General features: G+C 37.9%; 1 protein-coding gene across 4 annotated transcripts in view; it reads left to right on the plus strand.

The window, feature by feature from the left end:
* The first annotated feature begins 497 nt into the window (after positions 1-497).
* Positions 498-25,005, plus strand: part of LOC134529329 (carbohydrate sulfotransferase 11) — an 86,681-nt gene continuing 62,173 nt past the window's right edge. For 3 of the 4 annotated variants that reach the window (XM_063363280.1, XM_063363279.1, XM_063363281.1), the window contains exon 1: positions 501-742. The gene's annotated coding sequence lies outside the window, so the exon portion shown is untranslated. Of the gene's footprint in view, positions 743-25,005 lie in introns of all 4 variants that reach the window. The other variant, XM_063363283.1, reaches the window with a different exon arrangement.

Raw genomic sequence — 25,005 nt, forward strand, 5'->3', positions numbered from 1 at the left:
AAGGCCAACTCTTTTGGTCGACGCACCTATTATACCTCTTTTCGCATTTATTCCGATCATAATTCTTCTCCTACCCATATTGCTAAACTACGTACACATTATACAAAATCCACTATGTGGCTGTGGAGAGCAATCAGCTAACATTAATCAATTTTTTTTAGAATGCCCACAATTTTCAAATAGAACAAGTTTGTTACGGGAGTTAACAGAGTTTTTAAGTACCATTACCAATAAAATTCCCGGATACATTAATAGGTGCTCTTTTTGCTATTTACCACGCTATTTCCAACTTTCTCCGCCATCGTAATGTAGCCATATAATTTCTAATCATCCTTTCTTTACTCGGAGCTTTCCTAGAAAATGGTATCGCTCGATCCCAATCCCGACATATCGCTTTAGGTTTATACGAATACTTATCAAGTAATATTTTAGTGCAAATCTCAATAATTCTGTATTCTTCAATCCTTGGTCGTTGGCTTCCCTTCCGCTGGAGACCATAACAAAATTAATAATAATAATAATAAAACGTTTGTTTATTTTTGTAGTTCACTAGAAGGACGTGCGGTTTTATTAGCGAAAAAAATTGTTTTGGTTTGAAATATTAATTTTTCATGTAAATAATAGTATTAAGTTTTGTTTATTAATTTGGGATTCTGTGAATCATTTTCTTTCGGCTTCTAGTAAAGTACTTGGTTTCTCTGCGTTCCTACGTTCATATGTCTTCTATAGGTGGTTGCCTGAGGTAATTTATACAAATTTTTATAAGTGTTTTATTATAAAATAGTGACTTTTAGTAGAATAAATCTGGGCTTTAAAATCATTTATTGCACACAAATTTAATGATTTTCTAAAATAACGATTTTTAATTACTTAAATTGTTCCTCAGGGAAAACAAAAGTAAATGTTGAATTCGCGGCTTCCGGGAACTAAGTGCACTTAAAACAAAGTGGGGTAGTTCTGAAAGTGTGTCTGTTTACAAAAAAAAAAAAATTAAATACCAAAATGTTTTTTCCCACTTCTTGACATGTTTTTAAATCATTCGCTAAAGCCCACCGCACACAGTACAATATTTTCTACTAGTTTGCTTACTAGAATGCTTACTGGTTTCTGTACTGTGTGGGCTACAAGCTGAAACACTAGGTGCACTACAAGTTTCTGCTGCACACGATTCTAGCTGCCTTACTAGTTTTGTTAAGAGAATATTCTCCACAACAAATTTTTATTATGATAATTCACATTTTTTAATGCATACAAACAAGGCTCTTCTTTGTATGCATTTATTAAAACGAGGATAGGTCACTATTCCACTTATTTCCGTCCATTTTTATCACGACATGCGCACTTAAAAGTGTAAACAACCCCTCGTGCTGTTTTCGTGAGTTCTGATTGGCCACTCCTTAAATATTGGAACACAGCAAGCAACGAAAATAGGACGCAGTCTATTACGCAAAACCAGTAGCCCAGCTAGTACAGCTACTAGTATCCAGTTTGAATTAAGCCCGCCGCACACGGTACAATATTCCTTACAATATTGTAAGCTAGGAGTCGTACTGGCTCTACTACTAGTTTCTTCACTCGAATTCAAACTGGATACTAGTAGCTGTACGAGCTGGGCTACTGGTTTTGCGTAATAGACTGCGTCCTATTTTCGTTACTTGGTGTGTTCCAATATTTAAGGAGTGGCCAATCAGAACTCGCAAAAACAGCACCAGGGGTTGTTTACACTTTTAAGCGCGCATGTCGTGATAAACATGGATGAAAAGAAATGGAATAGTGACCAACTCCTCGTTTTAATAAATGCAGACAAAGAAGAGCCTTGTTTGTATGCAGTAAAAAATGTGAATTATCATAATAAAAATTTGTTGTGGAGAATATTCTCTTAACAAAACTAGTAAGGCAGCTAGAATCGTGTGCAGCAGAAACTTGTAGCGCACCTAGTGTTTCAGCTTGTAGCCTACACAGTACAGAAACCAGTAAGCATTCTAGTAAGCAAACTAGTAGAAAATATTGTACCGTGTGTGGTGGGCTTTGAGTGAAGAAACTAGTAGTAGAGCCAGTATGACTCCTAGCTTACAATATTGTAAGGAATATTGTACCGTGTGCAGCGGGCTTAAGAGGGTGTTGTGATACTTCCAAGTAGTTAACCAGTAGTTACCATTTCAACAAGTGGTTGGGTGACATTAAGCTTTATTTAAGATATTTTTTATTAGTGTGGGAGATTGGGTAGGTTTGGTTAGTTACCTACCTTCAACCTAAGTTAAAATACTGTGGTTAGGTTAGCTACATTACATAAATAGTGTAAAATTGTTTAGGTTTAGCAAGCTACATAAAAAAATTCTTTTATAATTGATTGGATTGCTGGTTATGTTAAGTTAGATACATTAAAAATTAAAAAGCAGTCATGAGGACTGCCGACAGAAGTGAAAACTTGAAACTATAACAAACAGTTTTTATTTTTGGATATCCAAATTAATTGTTTGATCTTAAATTAAAACTTGTAAATTAAAACTGTTTACATTTATCGGGTTTTGACATCTATCGGCACTCTGAGCAACAATTATATATATTTTCATATGGTTTATTTATCATCAAGACACATGAGCTGTGCAAGCCCAGTATTAAATATAAATACAACTTAATTAAAATAATAACGAATATACATTTTTGTTATCTATATAACTAATATCTGCATTCTATGCACTTAATTATATAGAGAGCGAATCTCGTATTCTTATTCTCATGATTTTTACTTAATTTGTTTTATCACGTTAGTAAAATAACTCCTAATTTACTATAAAATATGCATTGCATAGTAATTGTAGGTATTAAAAAAATAAATAATGATCTTAATTTTTAGGTTATATTGCTACAAAGACTCCGTTTTCTTCGTTATTCAAACTATATATCTATATGAGAATATTAATTTATTTTATACTTTTTTTTTACTGCTCAGTAATTTTATACTTAAGATTTAAAATAAAAATTGAACAAAAACACAAATTGAACACTGTATACACACATTCTATTCATATATGCACAGCACTGATGTACAGGGTCTGAAGACGCATACTGGCTGCGCGCGTACCACTAAGTATATATATATCTATCTATACATTCACGTCACGTGACCGTGTGGATGACGACTTACATGAATTTACTCCCTATCCAAACCTTCCTATAGAAGTTTTCACTTCAAAAATATTATAAAGTGGGTGTGGACAGTTTGTTAGGTTAGGTTAGCTACATTAAAAATACTGTTATGAACGTGAGAGACCAGACTGCAATGCCAGGTTCGGAGCGTGCTGGTAGCCCTGCGGATATCACGTGGCCGCCACTGACGTATGACATGCCACATGCGCATACCCCATCCCCCCTCTGCTCCCCACCCATTGTTCTGCCTCGGAGCTGTTATCTATCGCTGAGCAGCCTTGGGAATTTTCGCGGCCGCTGCAAGAAGTCACATGAGGAGCGACGCTATACTCAACGCTTCGAGCGTCAGGTCAATGCGGATGACGCGACTGGCACAAGCTGCACTCGTAAGTTCTAGAAGGGCGCTGGAGAGTACGTAAGCTGGGACGCCGGCCTCCGTGACTGTTTTTGGGCATGTGAGTTCTTGGGGCGGCGACAGTCCTGCGACAGTTTTGGTGGCGAGAGTGCCGCGGGTGCAGCAAGAGTTCGGTGACGGAATTCTGCGAGAGTTTGGCGGTGAGTTCAGCGATGGAGTGCGGCAAGAGTTCAGTGACGGGTGCCGCGTGAGCTTGCGACTGTGAGTGCCGCCGGTGCGGCAAGAATTTGGCGACAGAGTCCCGTGACGGAGTTCAGCGGTGAGTTCTGTGACAGGTTTTTGGCGACAGAGTTCCGCGAGGTGTACCGCGTTAGTTCCGCGAGGAGTGCGGACTGTGTAACTTGATGGACACTGAGTGACTTGATGATAAAGATTTTTAAGTGCGAGTAATTGGTGATTAGGCATTTTGAAGTAACATTATTTATTAGTGATGTAAATATGGGTAATTGATAAAACTGTGAAAAAAATAATAATTGTGAACCCAGCAGTTGTTCACACATCATCATAAATCATAACATTTTTGTGTGAGAAGTGGGATAGCCCTAATTAATAGATTTAGGATTTAGTTACATAATTAAAATAAAAATTTAAAAAAATAAAATTAAGTTTTTACAGAATAGATTTAGTGTTAAGAACTTAAGTGAATTTCAGATGGTATAAAGTTTGTTTGAGTATACTGTAGTTAGTGTTAGTTTTGAATGTAAGATAGTTATTGTTCGTTTAATTAGAAGGATAGGCTATGTTTCCTTTAATTATTAGCTGTAATATAAATAAATAAATAATTATTTAATTAATTTTACTAGCGAAAGTGGTAGAGAGAGATGGCTGCTGAAGAGGTTAGTGTTGAGGATCTTAAGAAATGGATAACTTCACGAAATAATTGAAGAGTGAAATAAAGGAGAGTAAGAAGTACCAAGAAGAAAAGAAGAGTGAGACAAATATTATCCTAGAGGAGATAAAGGTTGTTCAGGAAGAGATTTAGTGTAACCAGAAGGCCATTCAGAATGAAATTAATAGTGAAATAATGGACCACCAAGAAGAAGCTAGTTTGACCATATGAAGATTAAATGCAACCAAATAGAGGGGAATAATGAAATGAAGAATGAAACAAAAACAAGAGGAGTTGGAGAATGCTATAATGCTCAAAATTGATATAGGCTAGTGAAGATAAGCCAAGAGGAGAATAGCAGCAAAGAATAGAAGAATATTGTTATAACGTGACATTGGCCGGGACACGTGCAGGTGCAGAGCGTGCTGGCGACTGCCGCAATATGATATGCGCCGCGCGCGCCTGGAAGATAACAAGGATTGTCGCTTTCCCCCCTCCTTCTCACCACTCCCCGCGCAGCGCCCTGCCTTTGACACGTAACTGACACCGGACAGCTGGGAGTTACGTGAGCTGCCGACATGTGTTTCGAGAGATTTCTACCGTCATGTCGGTGCGGTATCACGCGACTGGCCCCGGCCGCTCTCGTGAGTTCTGGAATTGCGCTGAGGCCTATATATATGCCCGAGGACATCAGGGCGGAGAGTCAATGGAGTTCAGAGAGTTCAGGTGGCAGCCTTCCCGCGGCGGAGCTTCCAGGGCGATAGTGCCGCGGTTGCGGCAGAGTGGCGAAGTCCTTGGACGAAGGTTCCAGGGCAGTGAGTGAGTGAGTGGAGTCTGGAGTTTTCCCGCGGCTAAGTTTCTGGTTGATAGTGCCGCGAAGTTCCGAGCGAGGCATCGAGTGGGATCTGGGCGAAGGGGAAGTGCGACAGCAGCGGCGGAGTGCAGCGACGGAGTCCTGCGACGGAGGACTACAAGGGGTGCTGCGGCGAGAGTTGCGCCAGAGGCGTGGCCCAGTGAGGCGTGTGGATTGTGAGAAGCAAGTGACTGGAGTAGGCAAATTTTTTTTTGAGTGCAATTGATTAATTGGCATTTTTAGATTATTAGCTAGTGATGTAAATAGTGGCAATAAATAAAACTGTGAGTGATAAAAATCTTTAATTGGGCTATCCTTTATGAAACCGCAGTAAATCGTAACAATATTCAAGAGAACAGCCAAGAGGAGAATAACAGCCAGGAAATGAAGATCAAGGAAGAGCTAAAGAAAAGAACAAAAGGGATGAATATTGAACAAGAAGAAATGAAGATAACCAAAGATTGAGGGGAAAATGCCAAAAAGAGCTGAAGAAAAGCTGAGAAATGATGAACATGAGTCAAGAAGAGATGACGAAATGCAGAGAAGAGGTGAAGAAAGACAGAGAAGAGACAATGAGACCACACTGAGTCATGAAGTTAGTACAAGGAGAAACTAACTGCAGTCCAGACAAGATTCAGAAGAACCAAGAGGGAATAAGGAACTAAGAAGAGCCAGGAAGAAATGCTGTGTGAACCAGTAGCTGCGAGAGAAGGAATAGGGAGCAAAAGGGAAGAATCAAGCAAACCGTTGGAGGGTAATGAGCAATACTCTCAAGAGAATCGGGCCCATCCAAGGCAACGATCGGCCCGGCTTGGGCAGCTGGCTGAACAACATGCGGCATCAGAGATTTCTTAAGCTGGGACGCTGGCTTCCGCGATGGTTTTTGGGCACGTGAGTTCTTGGGGCTGCGTGAGTCCCGCGACAGTATTGGTGGCGAGAGTGCCGCGGGTGTGGTGAGTGTTCGGCAATGGAGTTTGCCGAGAGAGTTCCGCTGTGAGTGCGGCGAGAGTTCAGCGACGGGTACAGCGTGAGCCCGCGACAGTAAGTACCGTGAGTGCCGCCAGTGCGGCGAGAGTTTGGCAACATAGTCCCGCGATGGAGTTCCGCTGTGAGTTCGATGACAGGTTTTTGCGACAGAGTTCCGCGGGTAGTGCCGTGTGATTTATGTGAGGAGTGCAGCGAGAATTCCATGAGGAGTACGGACTGTGTAACTTGATAGACACTGAGTGACTTGGGGATAAACATTTTGTAGTGCGAGTAATTGGTGATTAGGCATTTTTAAGTATGATTATTTATTACGGATTTAAATATTGGTAATTAATGAAACTGTGAAAAAAAAATACATAATTGGGCTATCCCTTCCGAACCCAGCAGTTCCCCACACATTATCAGAAATCGTAACAATGCTATAAAATGTGTATTGATGGTTGGTTAGTTAGCTACATTAAAAAACTATAAAATGTGTGTGGATGTTTGGTTAGGTTAGCTACATTAAAAATACTGTTATATAATTTGAATGGTTGATTACAAATTACTAATTTTTATGTACCTTACCTAACCTAACCAACCATTCACATGTTTCTATGAGTGTTTAATGTTACCCAACCTAACATAACCTCATCACTAGTTAAATTACTTGTAATGTTATAATGCCTTTTTAATGAATAATTCAAAATCATGTAAAAAAGTGTAAAAAAAAGTTATGTTCATAATTTTTTCTAAACTCTCCTTTTAGAATTATCACAAATGGTTTTGGCATGTAGCCTAGAAACAATGCAATGTTGTGTGCTGAAGAGACCATTGAAATAAACAAGTGGTTTTTACATGTCAGCTACTGGCACACTGCACTGTAACATACGCCTCTCACACCATCGCACAAACTGCTGTGGGTCTTCGTGCATGAGCCCGCTAAACTCCGGCAGCACTATACGCCCGGCCGTTGTGGCAACCCACACAGCGTACGCGACTGGCGGCGCTGCCGAGTTCGTAGGCATGTCCCAGTCAATAGGTTTGGTGACGGTGTATTCTGGTTCGGTAACATCGACTCGACGCGATTGCCCGAGCAGCCTCTACACTCGTCACATCCCCCTTTTTACCGGTACACGGCACTCACTGTGTTCGAGGCTACCCTATGCATCTGCTCTGATGATGTATCCCTGTCCCACAACAACACACCCTCAGCAGTTTCTGTCTTCACCTCACTGCGCCTCACTGGCGCGCACGTGCACGTGCACGTGTTCTGACACTGCCACTCTCCTGTCACAAGGTCCATGCCTTTCGGCAGATGACACGTCGCGCACGTAACTGTCAACCCATGCGGCAGCATTGTTTACAAACACGGGGCCACGTGGCCGCTCCGTCTGCGCAGCCTGCCCGCGCAGGCTATCACCGCGCCCGCCCGAACACCGCCGGCGCACTCACCGATGGCAGAACGGCGAAAGGGAGGACAAGGAGGGGGTACCGCGGTGCGTTGTCACGGTAGGTGAATCGACAGGATATATGATCTGGTTGTGGGACGGGAGACGGTGATGCGTTATCAGCTGAACCTTGAAACTGATAAGTGTTGGAAACGTGGGAAAGGAATGGTTGCGTCCTCGCTTTGATGAGATCAGAAGTACTGTCTAGGTGGATAAGTGAATCCATCCATTGTCCCAGGTGGATTTTCACGCTGTCTGATCACTCACTGTACACTCTTTTCCCACACTGCACGCGCTCTTCTGTAGACTTGAAGTTTGCCACACGTACGGGCGCCAAATGTTGCGTACCCGTCTCCGTAGGATGCGTGGAGACATGGCAGACATCTCTCGACCGTTTTCTTGTATTGCCCAGCGCCAGCTCTCTCGCGTAGAGCAGCCTCCTGCGGGGAGGCAGGTGTGGACTGTCCGGCCCGTGTAGCTGCCGAGGGACGTCTCCCGCGCTGGATAAAAGTGCGGTGCAGGCTAGTTGTGTTAGTCCACGTGTTTTGGCCCGTGGACACGCCAGATACAAAACAACACTCACGCACACGGTAGAAAAAAAACTATAAAAGAGATTGTAACACACTATAGAACAAAAGCGATAATAGCGGCGAGTTTATGTAGCGTCTCGCGACCGCGCCTAGCCTCGAAGGTGGCTGGCACGGGACTGGAGATCAGGACGTCGGGGCACTGCTCTCGCACGCACGGAGCGGAAGTGACGTCATTCCTCATAGCCGTGGCACGCTGCGGACAGGGCTGTGATCCGGGTTTTAACCCAGAGGCACGGAGGTACGACGTCAAGTTTTCATTCACTTTCATATCAAGAAGCCATAAGACAACAACCCTTAAAAGTAAATAACCACTTGTAATATTTTAATTCCCCTTTTATCAGAAAAATAATACTTTAATTAAGCCTGAATAGTAATAAAATTAATTTTGTTAATTTATCCTACTTATTTTCAATATGCAGTGACATTTACTCACAAATATTTAATCATTTTTAATTAATTTTGTTAATTTATCCTACTTATTTTCAATATGCAGTGACATTTACTCACAAATATTTAATCATTTTTAATTTACTTAAGCACACAAATTTTTTGGTAATTTCCTAGTCACTGCTTCAGGAAAATAATGCAAATAATGACTTTTTTAGTTAAATATGTCAAGCAAGAAAAAAATAATTTATTTGAGATTTTAATTATTCTTACCAAAATATTATCTATTATTATTATTGCTGACTAAAGTAACAAACTTATCACTTTAGTTTGTTGCATCCTGGCAGTCCTATGGAATATAAATGGGGAAATTAGGCACTGGAAATATGGTGGTGTTGCCTGCAGGGGATGAGGTGTTTTTCTAATGATTTGAAATAAATTGTGCCTGGTGCCAGTTCATTTTGGTTTTAGGGGCCATGCGTGAAAACATGATAGAACATGATTAACTGGGCACGAAGACACAGGAGAGGCACAATCTCATCGAGAACTCCGTGACTCTCTGTTTTCCAGACACACAAATACACGTAAATTCAAAATGAAGGAAGTAGTATTTTGTAGTAGATGATGCACTGTATATACATTACCCAAGCAACAATCATGTGGGAATCGTCACTTCGTAACATAATGCTGCACAGTTACAAGCATACTAACAAGCTAATCTACATAACTAACACTAAAAAACTTTTGGTTTTGACTATTGTCTGTGTGCTACAGGCCACGAACAAATCTATTCACATGAAAAATAATGACTGACACAAAACAACAGCAAAGTGTGGTTAACTGATGGTTGATAGATGCATTAAATGTAAAAGAAATAAATGCTAAGGGCTGCTAGGTGCATAGCTATGTTTTCTGTAAGCTCCTGTGTGTGACTGCTGTTCCACCCAGTGTTGTGGGAAAGTGCAGTTTGGGGCTGTGTGCAACATTACAATATCTTGACCAGATTATGTGTTATGTTATTAGTGGCAAGGAAATAAAATTTTTTTACAAATTACATAGACATTAATTAATGGCTTTGGAAAATAATATAAAATTATTAAAACAAAGTTATTACACTTGCTGCTTCAAAGGCAGTTGCATACACACACTTGTAGCACAGTTTACTTTAGTACATGACGAAACCGTTCAGAACAGGCAAGAGGGTGGTAGCAGCGCTTCATAACGGCCTAGCCTGGGTTCAAGTAGTGCTTGAGTGCTTGTCGACTTCAGTTATTGTTTGCACCCTGTTTCCCAGAAGCCATTACCCCAGAAAATTACCTTTTTAATGCATTTATAGTTTTTTAAATGTTACTGATCTAACATAACTAAATGTTCACTTAAGTTATGATCACCTTGACATGTAAAAACTTAGTCTCCCCATCATGGAAATATCACACAACTGACATTACTACAAAACATAAATATTTTCCAAAAAAAAAAAATTTTTTTTGGAATCTTTAATTTTTAGCATGTGTCATGCATGCATTAAAATTATTTAGATGGAATATGCAATCGATCATGAATTCTGTTTAGTATCAAAATTATTTTTTGCAAAATATTACAAATTCACATAGTTAAAAATCCATACATGTATTAATTTTAAAACACACCATTACATAAATGTTTACTATTCAGAAACAAAGTTTCATTTTCTGCATGATCTTTCATTGGCAGCGACCCTCAGGAAATTGACCATATACATAAAAAAGCAGATTCCCTACAATCAAGAAATACAAGAATGTTGTAGTACCACATTGATATTCACCCAATTTCCAATTCATCTGTTGTTATGCTATCAGATGTTCTTGTCCCTTAAACCTTGTAAATACAAATTTATGTCTACACACAGCATCAATGTGGCAAAAATTGTTGAAAAACACGAACAAAATATGGCAAATAAATTTGTTTAATAAAAAAGTTGCATGTAACTTCTCAACTGTATTTGGGATAATAACATTAAATATTCAGTAGGTTATAATTATACTATTTTAAGAATTTTAAAATTTAATTTTAGCTGCATTTAGCTACAATGAGCTGTTGGTACAAGTTTCATTTGTTATCCAAATTCTCTTAATAAGTCATGCACTGTCTAGCTACTGTTCCTTGGAATGGGGAAGTTGGAATGGGTGTTGTGGAGGGTGCCAGTCAATGTTTTTAAGAAAAATTTGTTGTTAAACTGCCTGATTGATTTACATTTTAGACCATGAGAAATGAAAGTAATGGGTTGTGATATTATCTACATGGCAATGAGAGCATAAAGAAATGGATAGCTGACTTACGCAAAAGAGGGGAACTTTGAATTTGGCTTCCAGGATGCTGGGACACTCACTGAGATGTTGTCTGGTTGCCAGTCACCAAACATGCCTTAAGGGCTTGGTTCAAAATCACAGTTGTGATTCTGTTTCACTGGAAATTGCTAATAGTAGGGTCATTCCACGCCAAATCATCCAGCAAAATATTTATTTGTAACTCGCCAGTCTCAGAATTTGATGAAACTTGGTGTACTTTATCTATGTATCATTTTATGAACACACATACATTTTTATAACATTTAGTCTAACCATTTCTGAGCTACAGGCACTTAAAGCTAGGCCTGGTTGTAGTAAAACACGTATTTCCTGAAACCCCCCCAGACTGACAGTTTTTCTCATTTTTTCCCCCTCGTAATCACAATTATGCACCGATTTAGCTTAACATTTTGTAGTCTACTGAGAATTTAATGCAGATCCTGTTGATGTATTACAATTAGTGTTTTAATATCACCATCATAGTCAAAATTTACTTCAAATTTAAGAAAAAATAATTTTTTCATAATTTACAGGCAGTATGAAAATCCTCTACAACTTTTTTCTTTCACAAGATAACCTCACTAAACGATATACCATTGCAAAGAGGAGACAATTTTCTACAAAATGGTGGAAAAAAACTAGTGGGCTTTTGAGTTTCCATTTCTTTGATGAGGTAAAACCCTCAACCTTTACAATTTTTGTACTTTGTAACTATAATTTCAAATTCATTCCTAAAATATTGGCACAACTGCTATGTTTAATTTTTACACTTATATTTAACAAAACTTAACAATGAATAAATTATTTTAATAGGCTCATTTGTGTAATTGCCAAGAGAAAATTACAATTAAAATCTTAATACATACAACTTCACACCACTACATGTGTGATTACAGTACTAACAACAAAACAACAAGACCTGTGAATCAATCAGGAAGTTTCAAAGGCCTAGAAGTTACGGTATTATATAGAACTTGAAATTTACATGACGATAATTCCATTTCATCGTTACGTATAATCATTGTAATGTTTGGTTTTAGATACACACGTGTATAAAATAATTAGTAACTTTGTGATTGCTGAAACTCTTTTAGATTAAAAATAGTTAAAACATAATTATTCATTATAACTCATTCTTATTTTACAATTTTGAGGACTTCAGTGATTCCCACTTAACATCAATTTTCTTCTGCGTGAAAAAATTGAGTGTGTAGAGTCGTCCTTACATTGTTGTGGTTTCTGGAGGTTCAATCACACACAGGATGTGTTCAGGGCACACATAACATTTGTCAATTTTTTCTGGCCAGAAAAATGTTTTACTAGGTCCATGAGGGTGCATGAATTGAATGTTATAATCTTCTTCCTCTTCATTTATCTCTTGAACTACACCAATCCACCATTTTTGTTCATAAACACAAGCAACATAACACTGAAGTTTTGGCAACTCCTTGGTGGGCACTGGATTGTCTGCTGTGAATATTTTGTATCTGACAGTGGCGAGGCGTGAGGTTTACATGAGGGGAAGCAACAACTCCGTTCACCCCAAAACATGTCGGGGGGGGGGGGGGGGGAAGGGGATCCGGGTGCCCTCCCCCGGGAAAATATGGATTTCAAGGTACAAAAGGGTGCTATTTATGTAGTTTTCTTACTGAACATTGACTATTCCACAGGTAGAAAAACTGACATTTTTTTAATTATAAATTATTTTTGAAAAATAATAATTTTTGACTTACATTATTCTGATAATAAAATACCTACTCTACATTATTTATATACTAATTGGGAGTGTAGTATCATCGATATCTGGTACAAAATATATAAACAGACAACACATGGCAAAGTAAGTACTTAAAATAAAGAGAAGAACCTCATAAAAATGTACTTCTTACCTTAAATTTTATATTTCAGCTCAATTCTGCGGTTTTTAGTTGCGAAGATATCGATCACATCATCATTAAAAGATGATCCACGACGTAGTTTCTGCAGAAGTTTTTTTTCAATGCTGAGTAGTGCAAGGGCAGACAATCTTTCCTGACGCTGGCTGTTCCGCAAGTAGTCTTTAATTCGCTTCAAAGCTGAGAATGATCTCTCAGCTGAAGCACTTGTAGCTGGCATTGTCAAGATAAGCTTTGACAGTTTTAGTGTTTCTGGAAATACGTCACTTAGTTCGGATGCTACCAAATACAATTGGAAATCTGACACAGTACATTTGTGCATGTCACTGTCCGTGAATAAAACGTACAACTCACTTCTTAAGCTTGGTAAATCAAAGAATTTCCCGTAGTTTTTCTTCAGAGATACGAAAGCTTCTTCTGGGAAGTTTTGTGAATGCTGAAGGAAAAGTTTGCTATCCAACAAGCTTACGAATTTTAGCTTGGGTACTTCTGAAAATCTTTGATTTACATGCACAATAATGGCATCCACAATTTGAAAAAAAAGTCTTCTGTAAATAACTTTTCTATCCTCACCCGAGGAAAAATCTACACGAGCGCGTTTTGCTGTTGGGAGAGTATTTTCACACTCTGAGCAAACATTTCCCCACACTCGGTCAAAATCATTTCTCAAATCGTTTAGAAAGGTTTTAAAGTTTTCAATCTTCTTCATACAGAAATTTATGTCACTGATTTTAGTTTGAAGTATTTGGAAAATTGAATCAGAATGCGGGAAAATGTACGAAAATATGACAAGAAAGAAATTAAAATCGAAATCATTCAAATGTGATAAAAGACCACGGGCAGAACATAATGTTTCGGAATCCCACTTGTCAGCATTTTCTATCATAGCTCTTAGAAGATCTGCTATATTTTCCTTGTGTTCGTTCACAGTTTCTACAAGCTTACTATTGTAATTCCAGCGAGTTGGAGCAAGCGCGGGAAACCTCTTTTTCACCTCTGCATCTAGAGCCTGCATCCTCTTCGTTGATTTTCCAAAAAAACTGCCAAACGCTGTTAGAGAGATGAAAAATACCTTGCACTGTTTGATGTAACTTACAGACTGCGAAAGAACAAGATTTAACTTGTGGGCGTAACAGTGAACAAAAATAGCTTGATCACAGACTGCTCTAAGTTTTGTTTGTAGTCCACCATGCTCTCCAGCCATCACTGCAGCTCCATCATATGTCTGCGCTACTAATTTATCGACACATTTAAAGTCTTCTAAAATTTGTATGGCATGTTGGTAAAGTCCATTAGCTGTTCTATCATCACTGACATCCACGAACTTTAAAAATCTTTCCTCAACATCCCCATTTCTTGTAACATATCGTAGTACTGAGGATAATTGAGATTTGACTGATATGTCGGTTGTCTCATCCAAAATCAGTGCCACAAAAGGTGACTCCGATATTTCTTTTTTTACTTCACGTATCAGTAAGTCAGACAGAGAAAACAGAATATCATTCTGGATGTCACTCGATAAACCTGTGAAAACTGTTGAGTTCTCAAGGTGAGCTTTGAGCTCATTGTCATATTCAGCCAATTCATTAAGAAATTCTATATAATTACCCTTGTTAAGTGACAAAGTAGACTCATCGTGACCACGAAAGGCCAGTTCTTGTTTAGCCAAAAAACAAGTTGCTCTTATCAGATGGCTCACGATCCGTCTGTTTTTCCGCACTTTCTCATTATGCATCTCAATGCCTAGCCGATACTGACTGCTTACCGCGAATTCAATACGTGTTTTACCGAACTGTTTGAGTTCTTTCAAACACATAATATGGCTGTGGGATAATTTGTGCCGTTTTTCTGCTTTCTGAAGATTATTTAAATCGCAAAAACCGGAAGTACTCCACACTGAATTTTCTTTTGAAAAGAGTAAGCAAGGCCAACAAAAAAGTTTCATCAGTTTCTTGCAGCCACATAACCAGGTTATATGTTCGTAAGTGCGTGGATGAAAATGCCTAGTAAATGCTTTTACTTTTGTCTCCAGAGCTAACGGAGGTATAGGTCTGCCACTGAGGATTATTTCATTTTTTTGTTCAAAAGTTAAAGCACTAAACGGACTGTTTATTAGTTTTTCTATAATACATTTACAATTATTGACGCATGATTCCTCTGAGTCCAACAAAAAAGCATTACCTGAAAATCCAGGTTGAGAAACCTCACTACTCGCCATTATTCTGGCGTGGAAGCTCTCTTCACCACAGCTTCCAGCCCGCTATAGCCCGCCACACTACGCATGCATATCGCAGCTCGTGTATTGAAAGAAAAGTTTACGGTTTATTTATAGACCACAACTATTCACTTTAACAAAACAAAACGTTTAAGCATATTTTAAGATAATCGATACTCATTAGTTAACGTTAAAACATACGTATAATGTTTTATCCTTTATATTTCACACGTGGTTCTTATACTGTTTTTGCACAACTGGAAGCTGCAGGCGAGGCCGCTTCCAGGCCAACGGCAACTCCCGCAAGCCCAGTTCGTAGTTCCTTTTATCCCTCCTAGATAGAAGCACCAGTCCAGCTGCGCGCGCAGATAGCAGCTGGTCGTTGTTAGTATGGGTGGACTGCTCGTACGGTTAGATTGTGACATGCATCTACACTGCCCATTATTTTTTTTGTTACTTATTACATTTTCTAGATAATATAAAAATTAAATATTTTTATTGTTGTTTACTGGTTAATGGAAGGGAAGCGCCGCTTCCACAGCTTCCATGGACGCCTCGCCTCTGGTATCTGAGGTAAATTTCTGAGTCCAGACTTGTTTTCTTTGCTATTATTTCATGTGCATACTGGTTTGAAATAATGAAAGCTCCTCGTTCTAGTAATTGTTTTCCCAGTTGCAAAGCATTTTTCAAGAAATACTCTGCATCTGTTGATTTCTTCTTCACCAGGGAAAAAGAAAGAAATGCTTGAGAACTGACTCCTGCAAAAGTTAAACATATGCTTAACAATTATTAATTTGGTCATTTTGTAGACTTTACAGATTTCTTCTTGTAACTGTCCTCTTCACAGAACCCCCTATTCCATCACATGCTGTTTTTCCATGACTTGTAGCATGAAATGTCCAACATCCTTTAAGCCCATAATCTTCAAGATGACAGCACAAATTAATCATACTTTTAAAGTTTTTGTACTGGGCACTGCAACCGTCTGTAATGTACTCGACAAATTTCACTGAAGGTAGTCTACTTTTTACGAATCGAGCAACTTTTTCTTGAACAGTGTAGACAAATGAAACATCATGATTGAGGTCATCTGAGAGAAAACAATGATGTTTCTTGAAGGTTTTGATCTTCATTTTTTGAGTAAATAACTACTGGATGGAGAGTGCAGCTTAAATGGTTCCAATGATATGACTGGACCTCATTTTGTAATGTGAAATTATAATTTTCTGCAAAGTCCATGAAAATTAAAGCCTCATCACAACCAAGATTTTCTTTTCTGTGCTTTACATAAGTAGTCTGACTTTTTGAAATGAAAGAATGAGGAATGAGAGCATCTAACTTTTTGATTGTAAGGTCAATGAACTCGTTAAGAGGGATCATAATATTTTGGAGTTTCATATGGCCATCACTAACCCACTGAGAATATTAAACTTCATCGTCATCATCATATGCTTCAAAAATTTCTTTCAAATATCTAGTTAAATTATTTTTGTATGGACATCTGTCACATTGCCTTAGCATACATTCCCTCCTACTTCTGCTACATACAACCATGTCCATTATAGCATGTACATCCTCCTTGGGATGAAGTTTCATAGCAATAGCAAGAAGCTCCATATTTTGGTGTATTGTACACACACATACAACATGGGTGCTTGGTGACCCAGCTAAAACACACCACTTGGGTAGAAGTGTGCAAAATTTAGAAAAACCTATCTTCATATCTGGATTTTTTTGTTTGAATGTGTTGTACAATTCATCAAGGTTACATAAGATAAGTCTTTTCTGTTTGTATTCATTCTTTGTAATACTAATTTTGTCTTTTGCACCTGGAAGGATATATGAATACTCATCATATTGATAGAAATTTTCCACAGAAGTGATGATTTCTAGAGTAATTTTTCTTCCTTCCTTTGGTTCAGGGATTGCGAAAATTCCTTTTTTTTTTTCTCAGCCAGTATATGTGCTTTTCTCACTATGTATTCAGAAACATGGAATTTTTCTGCTACATCCTTACGTGACCATGATGTTGGTGCAATTGTCATTATTTGAATTTTTTCCCTATTACTCAAATTAGTTCCTAATTTCTCCTCCATGAAGTTAATCAACTTTTCAAGATCGTCAGAATTTTTCCTAATCTGTTCTGAAACTGTGTGGCATGTTTTATCACAAATTAAACCCTTGTCTCCCTCTTTTGCCTGCATTACATGTTCCAGTTTTTCCTGTAAGCAAGCGCTTACTTGCTTTACCTTTCTTGCAATGTACCCTGATTTTGAATGTGAAGGAACTGATTTAAGTTTTATGGGTGTTACATCCAGTACTTTTAAGGATTCATTAAGTTTATCCTTTCGCACTAACCTTGAAGCCAATTGTAAGTCCTCATCTTCCTGTTCTGTTTCTGGTATTTCCCTGCTCTCTCCTTTTGCCTCAGCTTCTTCAGTTAATGCTTTTCTACAATTACTACATAGTAAATGGTCAGGGATTAAGTGGATGCCTTTACTTTTTTCCAAATTCTTCGCTTTTGTTAAGGAAATCTTTTGTAAGTTTTTCTTGTTTCTAATATGAGTCGAATGTCTGTTAAAATGATCACAGCAGGCTTTCTGATTGTTTTCAAAGTATGTTAGAAATGAACACAGATGAGGGCAGCATATTACATCGGTTTCTTGAAAAATTAAACCTGTTCGCCACTGCAAAATTTCTTGTTGCTCTTGTGGCAAATCTGAAATATTTAATAAAGCTTTCTTCATTGTATATGTAGTACTATCACAGCAAGATGTTAAAGAAACTCCCACTGTACACTTTAACGGCACACAATTAGTTCCAGCTGCCATTGTTATCACACACAAAACTAATGAAGTTTAGAGAATGTATAATATTTAAAATAATGTTTACACTATATAAACCATAGTGTTACTGATGCACTTTCCACAACACATATTATAATAAAGAACATAAGTGCAGTCATACACAATACAGCACTAGGCTAGTTGACTTGACACACTCATCACTAGACTGCAGACTGGAAAATAAATTGTGCAGGTAGATACCTCCATATCTCTTCCTCCTTTGTCATCAGTAGGGACGGTAGGAACAGCTTAGTTGAAAAAGTACACGCTGCCATGCCTTGAAACTGCGCTACTTATGCCTGTTTCGACTGCGGTGTTTATACTGCCTTTGAAATGTCTTCAGCGTGACATATGACACCCTATGGGATTACAATTCAGAATTTCCTTGAAAATTATCAGTAAGGGGGGGGGGGGGGAGGGGTGAGGAGCTGTAATGTAGCTGTTCCCGAGCCTTCTCCCTTCCTCTCCACGGATATTTAGATTGTTACTGCGCAAACTGTCCCTTCCCTCTAATCACTTGTTTATATGTTTGCTTTCCCCAGGTGAAATAAAAGTGCACATTAAAACAAAATAACCTCGCTTTTTGTTGCAAATTTTGTGAAAAATAACACCCCTTTTGAGAAAAAATAACCTCCCTTTTTTCAGGGCTTTAGTCATTATTCATAGACTTGTTCAGACCTGATATGGCCTATATTCAAATATCATGTTTCAGCAAACTGCAGCTCTGACACATCTCAAATGTATAAGGTTACAAATGAAGCAATAGCGAAGAAATTGTTCCTGCTTGTTTGTCTGTAATTATATTCTCTTCTGTTAGACATTTTACAATAAACAGTAAAAATAATTACATTAAATATGTGTATCAGTTTCATGATGTAAATTTAACCTACAGCATTTACCTTCCATAAAAATAATTACCTTACAATAATTTTAAATAATTGTTTTAAGGAACTACATTGTTTTCTGATGAATAATCTATTAAATTGAGACACACATAGATAATAACCTCAATTGAAATCCTTTGAAACTTCCTGAATGATTAATAGATCTTGTTGTTTTGTTGTTAGTACTGTCGTCACACATGTATTGTGAATATGCATTGATTTTAATTGTAATTTTCTCTCGGCAATTACACAAGTGAGCCTATAAAAATAATTTATTCATTGTTTAGTTTTGTTAAATATAAGTGTAAAAATTAAACGTAGCAGTTGTGTCAATGTTTTAGGACTGAATTTGAAATTATAGTTATAAAGTACCAAAGAATTGTAAAAGTTGAGGGTTTTACCTCATCAAAGAAATGGAAACTCAAAAGCCTACTAGTTTTTTCCCACCATCTTGTAGAAAATTTTCTCCTCTTTGAAATGGTATATGGTTTAGTGAGGTTATCTTGTGACAGAAAAAAGTTGTAGAGGATTTTCATACTGCCTGTAAAAATACCAAAAAATTATTTTTCCTAAATTTGAAGTAAATTTTGACTATGATGGTGATATTAAAACACTAATTGTAATACATAAACAGGATCTGCATTAAATTCTTAGTAGACTACAAAATGTTAAGCTAAATCGATGCATAGGCCTAATTGTGATTACGAGGAAAAAAAATGAGAAAAACTGTCAGTCTGGGTGGTTTCAGGAAATACATATTTTACTACAAGCAGGCCCAGCTTTAAGTGCCTGTAGCTCAGAAATGGTTAGACTAAATGTTATAAAAATTTATGTCTGTGCATAAAATGATACATAGATAAAGTACACCAAGTTTAATCAAATTCTGAGACGGGTGGGTTCATGGCCTGGATGATTTGGCGTGGAATGACCCAGTAGTGTTTGGTAGGAGACTCGTTATCATAGGCATGTCATCTTTCTTGGTGCTGGTTTCACAGGGCAGGGGGAAGGGGAGACAGGAGATAGACAACACCGTATTGCCATGCGTTATGGGAAGGGTCGTGTATATTTATGAGCTGCTAGTACTCATGATTAGAATGGTGGTTTTAATGCCAAATGAACTGCTTGCAAACCGTTCCTGGCGATCCGCTTCCTGTCGGTTTTTAGAACAAACACAAAGAAAGGCGTTCTCAGTTCACATTGGGTCAGTGTGATTTCGTATGTAGTTGGTCTGTTTTCTTTCTGCTCTTAAACCTCTGGGCTCAGTTTTCTATTTTTTTTTTCATGTGCCTATTGATTTTGTTCCACTGTTTTTGAAGTGAACCTTCCTTACTGTTAGTAAGGTAAGGTGAAGCAATGATGCCATCAAAGTGTAACTGAATGTTTAAAGCTCAGAGAGTAACGAAAAATGTAATGCGAATTTGTGTATCATATTTTGGCTAATGAATTACTTGCCGAAAACACAGATGACAGCTGCGCTCGATGGCATGTTTTCATTATAGCACATTGCATGCTTGTGTACTTGTATACTGTGCATTTGCATATGTGCATACATGCATACTACTTACTTGCCTGGAGATCAATTTTTTTTTATACCATACTTCCTCAAATTTATCATGCTGTCTATCTTGCTTTATTAGTCAATGAATTCTTGAAAAACAATTTACGTAGTGCAATTGAGAAAAAATTAACAATGTCATTAAGGTTAAAATTACACTGAAATAAAAAGTGTAAAATCCAAGAAAAATTAAAAATATGCAGTGATTCAAGAATTAAAACCTGAAATATCTACTGAGTTATTTTCATATTTTTGTTGCTTTGGTTTTAATTTTTTCCATGTCGTTTTTGTTAACAAACATAAATTATTTTTTTTGTTTCTTGATATTACTTTGATATCTTCTAATACACCCGACAATAAGTATCTGTTATATTTAGCAAAATCTATGCCATTTGTTCGAACAATTGTTGCTATATTTCTATGCATTGTAAATATTTCTGTATTAGACAAATATTGGATAGAAAAGAAGTCATTTAGTTCTGTGACTAAAATACTTTAGTTCAGAGTTAAAGTAAACACACATGGAGAGGGCACGAACTTTGGGTCACTTATTCTGATGCACCTTTGCAAGAGTAAATTAGTTCCCAATATCAATCTACCCTGTAAAGGAGAAAACCCAACTCCCATTTGTTCTCAAGAAATGGCCAATTGAGAAAACATTTTGGGATGCAGATGTAGCATTATAACTACAGTTGCAGAGACATTCTAGTATGACTCTGGTTATGAAGGTGACAGTATATATATATATATATATATATATGCGCCTACATAACACAAGATATCTTAAATATTAAGCTATATGTATTTTTTTTTTAAATTTCTGAACTCGTAAATACTTATTATTTAATAAAAATTACATCATCCTTAAAAAATAATTTTATTATTATTATTATTGCTTAGCACAGGATGAATTTATATAAGGTACACCAGGGCAAGCATCGGGGCAAGTGGAACCCATTGCTTTATTTTGCATTAAAATCACATTAGAATGAAATGGGGTAAGTGTACACAAAAATAAATTCTTGTGTCGAATAACCAAATAGAACAGGTCTTTTTATTTCAACTTTTCTCATAATAAAACATGATAAATGAGAACAGTTTTAAATAGGCAATGAACAGAAAAAACAACAAAAATAAACAGCATCATTAAAAAGTCAAACTTAACCAATTCTGTATGAATCAAAGTAAATTGCAAATGTAAATTTTCCATGTTTGTTGAATGAAGGTGGTGGTAAATACTGGAAAATTTTGTCCCTTCGAATTATGCTTCTATCCTCTACATTAGGCCAATGGAAGGTTGAGGATGATGCAATTCTTCTCGCAAATTTTGCCTCTATACATGTTGCAACTTCTGTCAGCTGGCCTACATACATTTTCATTGACTTGTCATTTATGAATTTTAACAATAATCCAATCACCAGTCTTTGCTTCTGATTTATCTTTGGTCAACACCTATACGAAATTCTGTTCTTCTTCCATCTCCTGACATTCTTCATCTAAATCTGACTCGTCTGAATCTGGGTTATTTCTCACATATTCAAATTGCTCCTCTTCACTGCTGTCTTCAACTGCAGCAGTTTTCTTCTTTACAGTTGCAGAATTTCTTTTATTTTTTTGTTCTGAAGATTCTTTAAGTTTTGCCACAGCTTCATCTGAGGTTATAACTACAGCACCTTCGCAAACCTTTTTATGTTTATTGTTTAACCTCTGTGTTTGCTTCACATGTTCTAGCAGCAGTTCTTCAAATGAAACTTCTCTCGCTGGAGTTAATGTCTGGGAGGCATTAGCTTCGCCTGGCAATGAATATCCAGGAATGGATGATACTGTTTGTGGAGTAGCTACATTGTTTATACAGGATGTGGTAGATCTAGGAACTGTGGTGATTAATAGAGGAGCAGAATCAATGATGTTGGATCTCGAAGATCCAGGAACTGCAGCATCTGACAGAGGAGCTGAACCAGCAATGTTGGCCCTTGAAGATCCAGGAACTACAGCATCTGACAGAGGAGCTGAACCAACAATGGTGGCCCTCGAAGATCTAGGAACTACTGGGAGTGGTGGCTGACCATTTTCTCTTCCTTCAGCTTCACACCATCTTCTGTACTGTTGAGGCTCAAACCTTTTCTTGGAAATTACACTGTCATTGAATGGAAATATTCCAGCTTTCTCAAAACCTTTTGCAATAATTTTTGGATCCAAATTCTTCCAAATTTTAGATAGGGTAGACGAAAAAACCGACTTTGGTAATTTATAGCCGTAATTTTTTCTTTGCCATTTTGTTATTTCTTCATCCCAGCGTACTTTCAGCGATTTAAAAACGCTGAGGTCCATAGGCTGGAGAACATGTGTTGTATGTGATGGCAATTTCAAAATGATGATTCCCCCCTCTCTTGCTTTCTCTACGAGTGAGACACTAACATGTGAATTGCGTCCATCATAGATCAAAACAATTGGCCTTGCTGGGGGAACATTTCTGAGAAAACTATTTGTAAAATAATTTAGGAATGTGACACTGTCCATCCACCCATTCTTTGAGGCAGCATAAGTCATGTTAGGGAACTCATCTTTTTCTGGGATCCAAGAGTCCCAAACATATTTGCCTTTGAACACGACAAGTGGCGGCAATTTCTCCCCGACAGCGTTTGCTCCTAACAATACAGAGATGTTATCTCTGCCAAATCCACTTGTGGCTCTATGAGCTGCACATCCCTTTTCCCCAACAACCTTTGTTTTACTCAAGGTTGTATATTTGACAAGGGGGAACATTGTCAGTAACTTCTCTCAAAAGCTGGAAATAAGCAGCTATTATAAACGGGTCTATGCTTCTCTTACGAGCCACTTCAACACTTTGTGGCTTTTTGATGCTCAAGTTAAATGTCTTCTTAAACCTAGCAAAATAGTCATCTCCAGGAATGCCATTTTTGAATGGCGTTGAAATGTTATTTTCCTTGACATATTGTCCAATAGTCTGCAAGACTACCTTCCTAGAGAGACCAAAGCCCCATTTTTCCATGGTTTTTAAACCATCTGCTATCGCCTTCTCTTTTTCAAATGGAAGTGATGTTGGCCTACCAAGTGATTTACTTTTATTCCCTCTCTGGCATTTTACATGCTTATATAAGGTTGCTTTGGGGATGTGGTATAGTTTGGAAGCTCTATATAGAGTCAATTCACCTTTCCTTACCAAGCTCACTGCTTTTCTGAGTTGCTCCTTAGAATAGGCTGGAGGGCCCGTCTTTCGTATATAAACACGAACCATACCTGTAAGAAACATAAATTTTAGTACAAGTTGTAGTTAAATTTTGTAGGGTGTCATGCATGATAAAATATGTTAAGAATTAGGTACATTTTATAATGTGACTAATTAAGATGAGAATGTTATGTTCTAAGTTAATATTACTAATTATTTCATTAATGTGGAATCTACGGGGTAAGTGGAACCTACATAGGTTCCACTTACCCCAGAAGAGAAAAAAAAATTAGGATAATGCGACTACACTCATTTCCAATAAAATTATTAAAATACAGTTTCCACAATTTAACTACAGATACTACTATTATTTTAGATTAACTTACCTCAAATATTGGTGTCAACATTCATTACTGCTTGTTATTACCATTTATATCCATAGATGAATGTAGGTCGCTACACAAGTGTAAACAACACATAAGCAATAAAAATCATCTTGCCATTTTACAACCGATGCTAGCGCTCCAATTTATATTGAGGGCTGATCGCGCATTGCCGGTGATTTCGAGATGTTAACTATGGGCGCCACCACGTGGAAGGGCACGTGGACCCGGCGGAGTCTCTCACTCAGGGCGTGACGTAGCCCAAGTGGGGACGAGTTACCAGCCCTTTCTATCCTAGCTACCCAGACCTGGCCCGCTCTAGGCGTCGGGCACGCCACACTCCTAGACTCACTCACCACGTGATTAAATAAATACTCACTTTATATTTATTTTCCAGATTTAATTTCACTAACACGTCTCTCTACACGCCCGTTACACGTTACACATTACACGGTTAAAAAGCCTGAGGCACGAATCGGTTTAGGTGAGGGCATGGTCCACACACGTGGCTATGCTGCAAAGTATACTTATTACACCGTGATGAAAAAAACTCGACTGAGACAATTAATTAATTAAACAGCCCGCTGGCCGAGAGCTGCCCCGAGGATGACGAGCGGAAGAGATTCAGAAATACTTAACGAGACAGAATTACTTGGTCAGTGCAGAACAAAGGTTGAGGTCCCCGGGGTGCTGGCGCGTCTGCTCTCGGTCAGTGATGAAGATCGACTGGGGTGAGCTCATCGCTCGCAGGTGGCAACATGGCGCCCTTCGCGCCAACACAATTACCGTTACTGTATTCTACGACTCCGTGCCCCGGCGAAAGTTGAGTAAATTACAGATAAACATTAAAAATATATAAAAATTACTGACAATGGAAAGTTTGTTACTATTTACTTATTTAATGATAATTCATATAAAAGCATTCCTATCCTCGTCCAAGTCCGTGCCTGTTCGGGTCCGCCCAGGCAACGTCTATAGTTATTTAAGGTAACCTATTTAAATTACAGAAAACACAAGTAAATTGCACAACACTGGGGCAAAGACGAATGAAAACAAAAAGGGTTTACAA

The sequence above is a fragment of the Bacillus rossius genome, chromosome 2 (assembly GCF_032445375.1).
Source record: "Bacillus rossius redtenbacheri isolate Brsri chromosome 2, Brsri_v3, whole genome shotgun sequence".
Classification (NCBI taxonomy): domain Eukaryota; kingdom Metazoa; phylum Arthropoda; class Insecta; order Phasmatodea; family Bacillidae; genus Bacillus; species Bacillus rossius.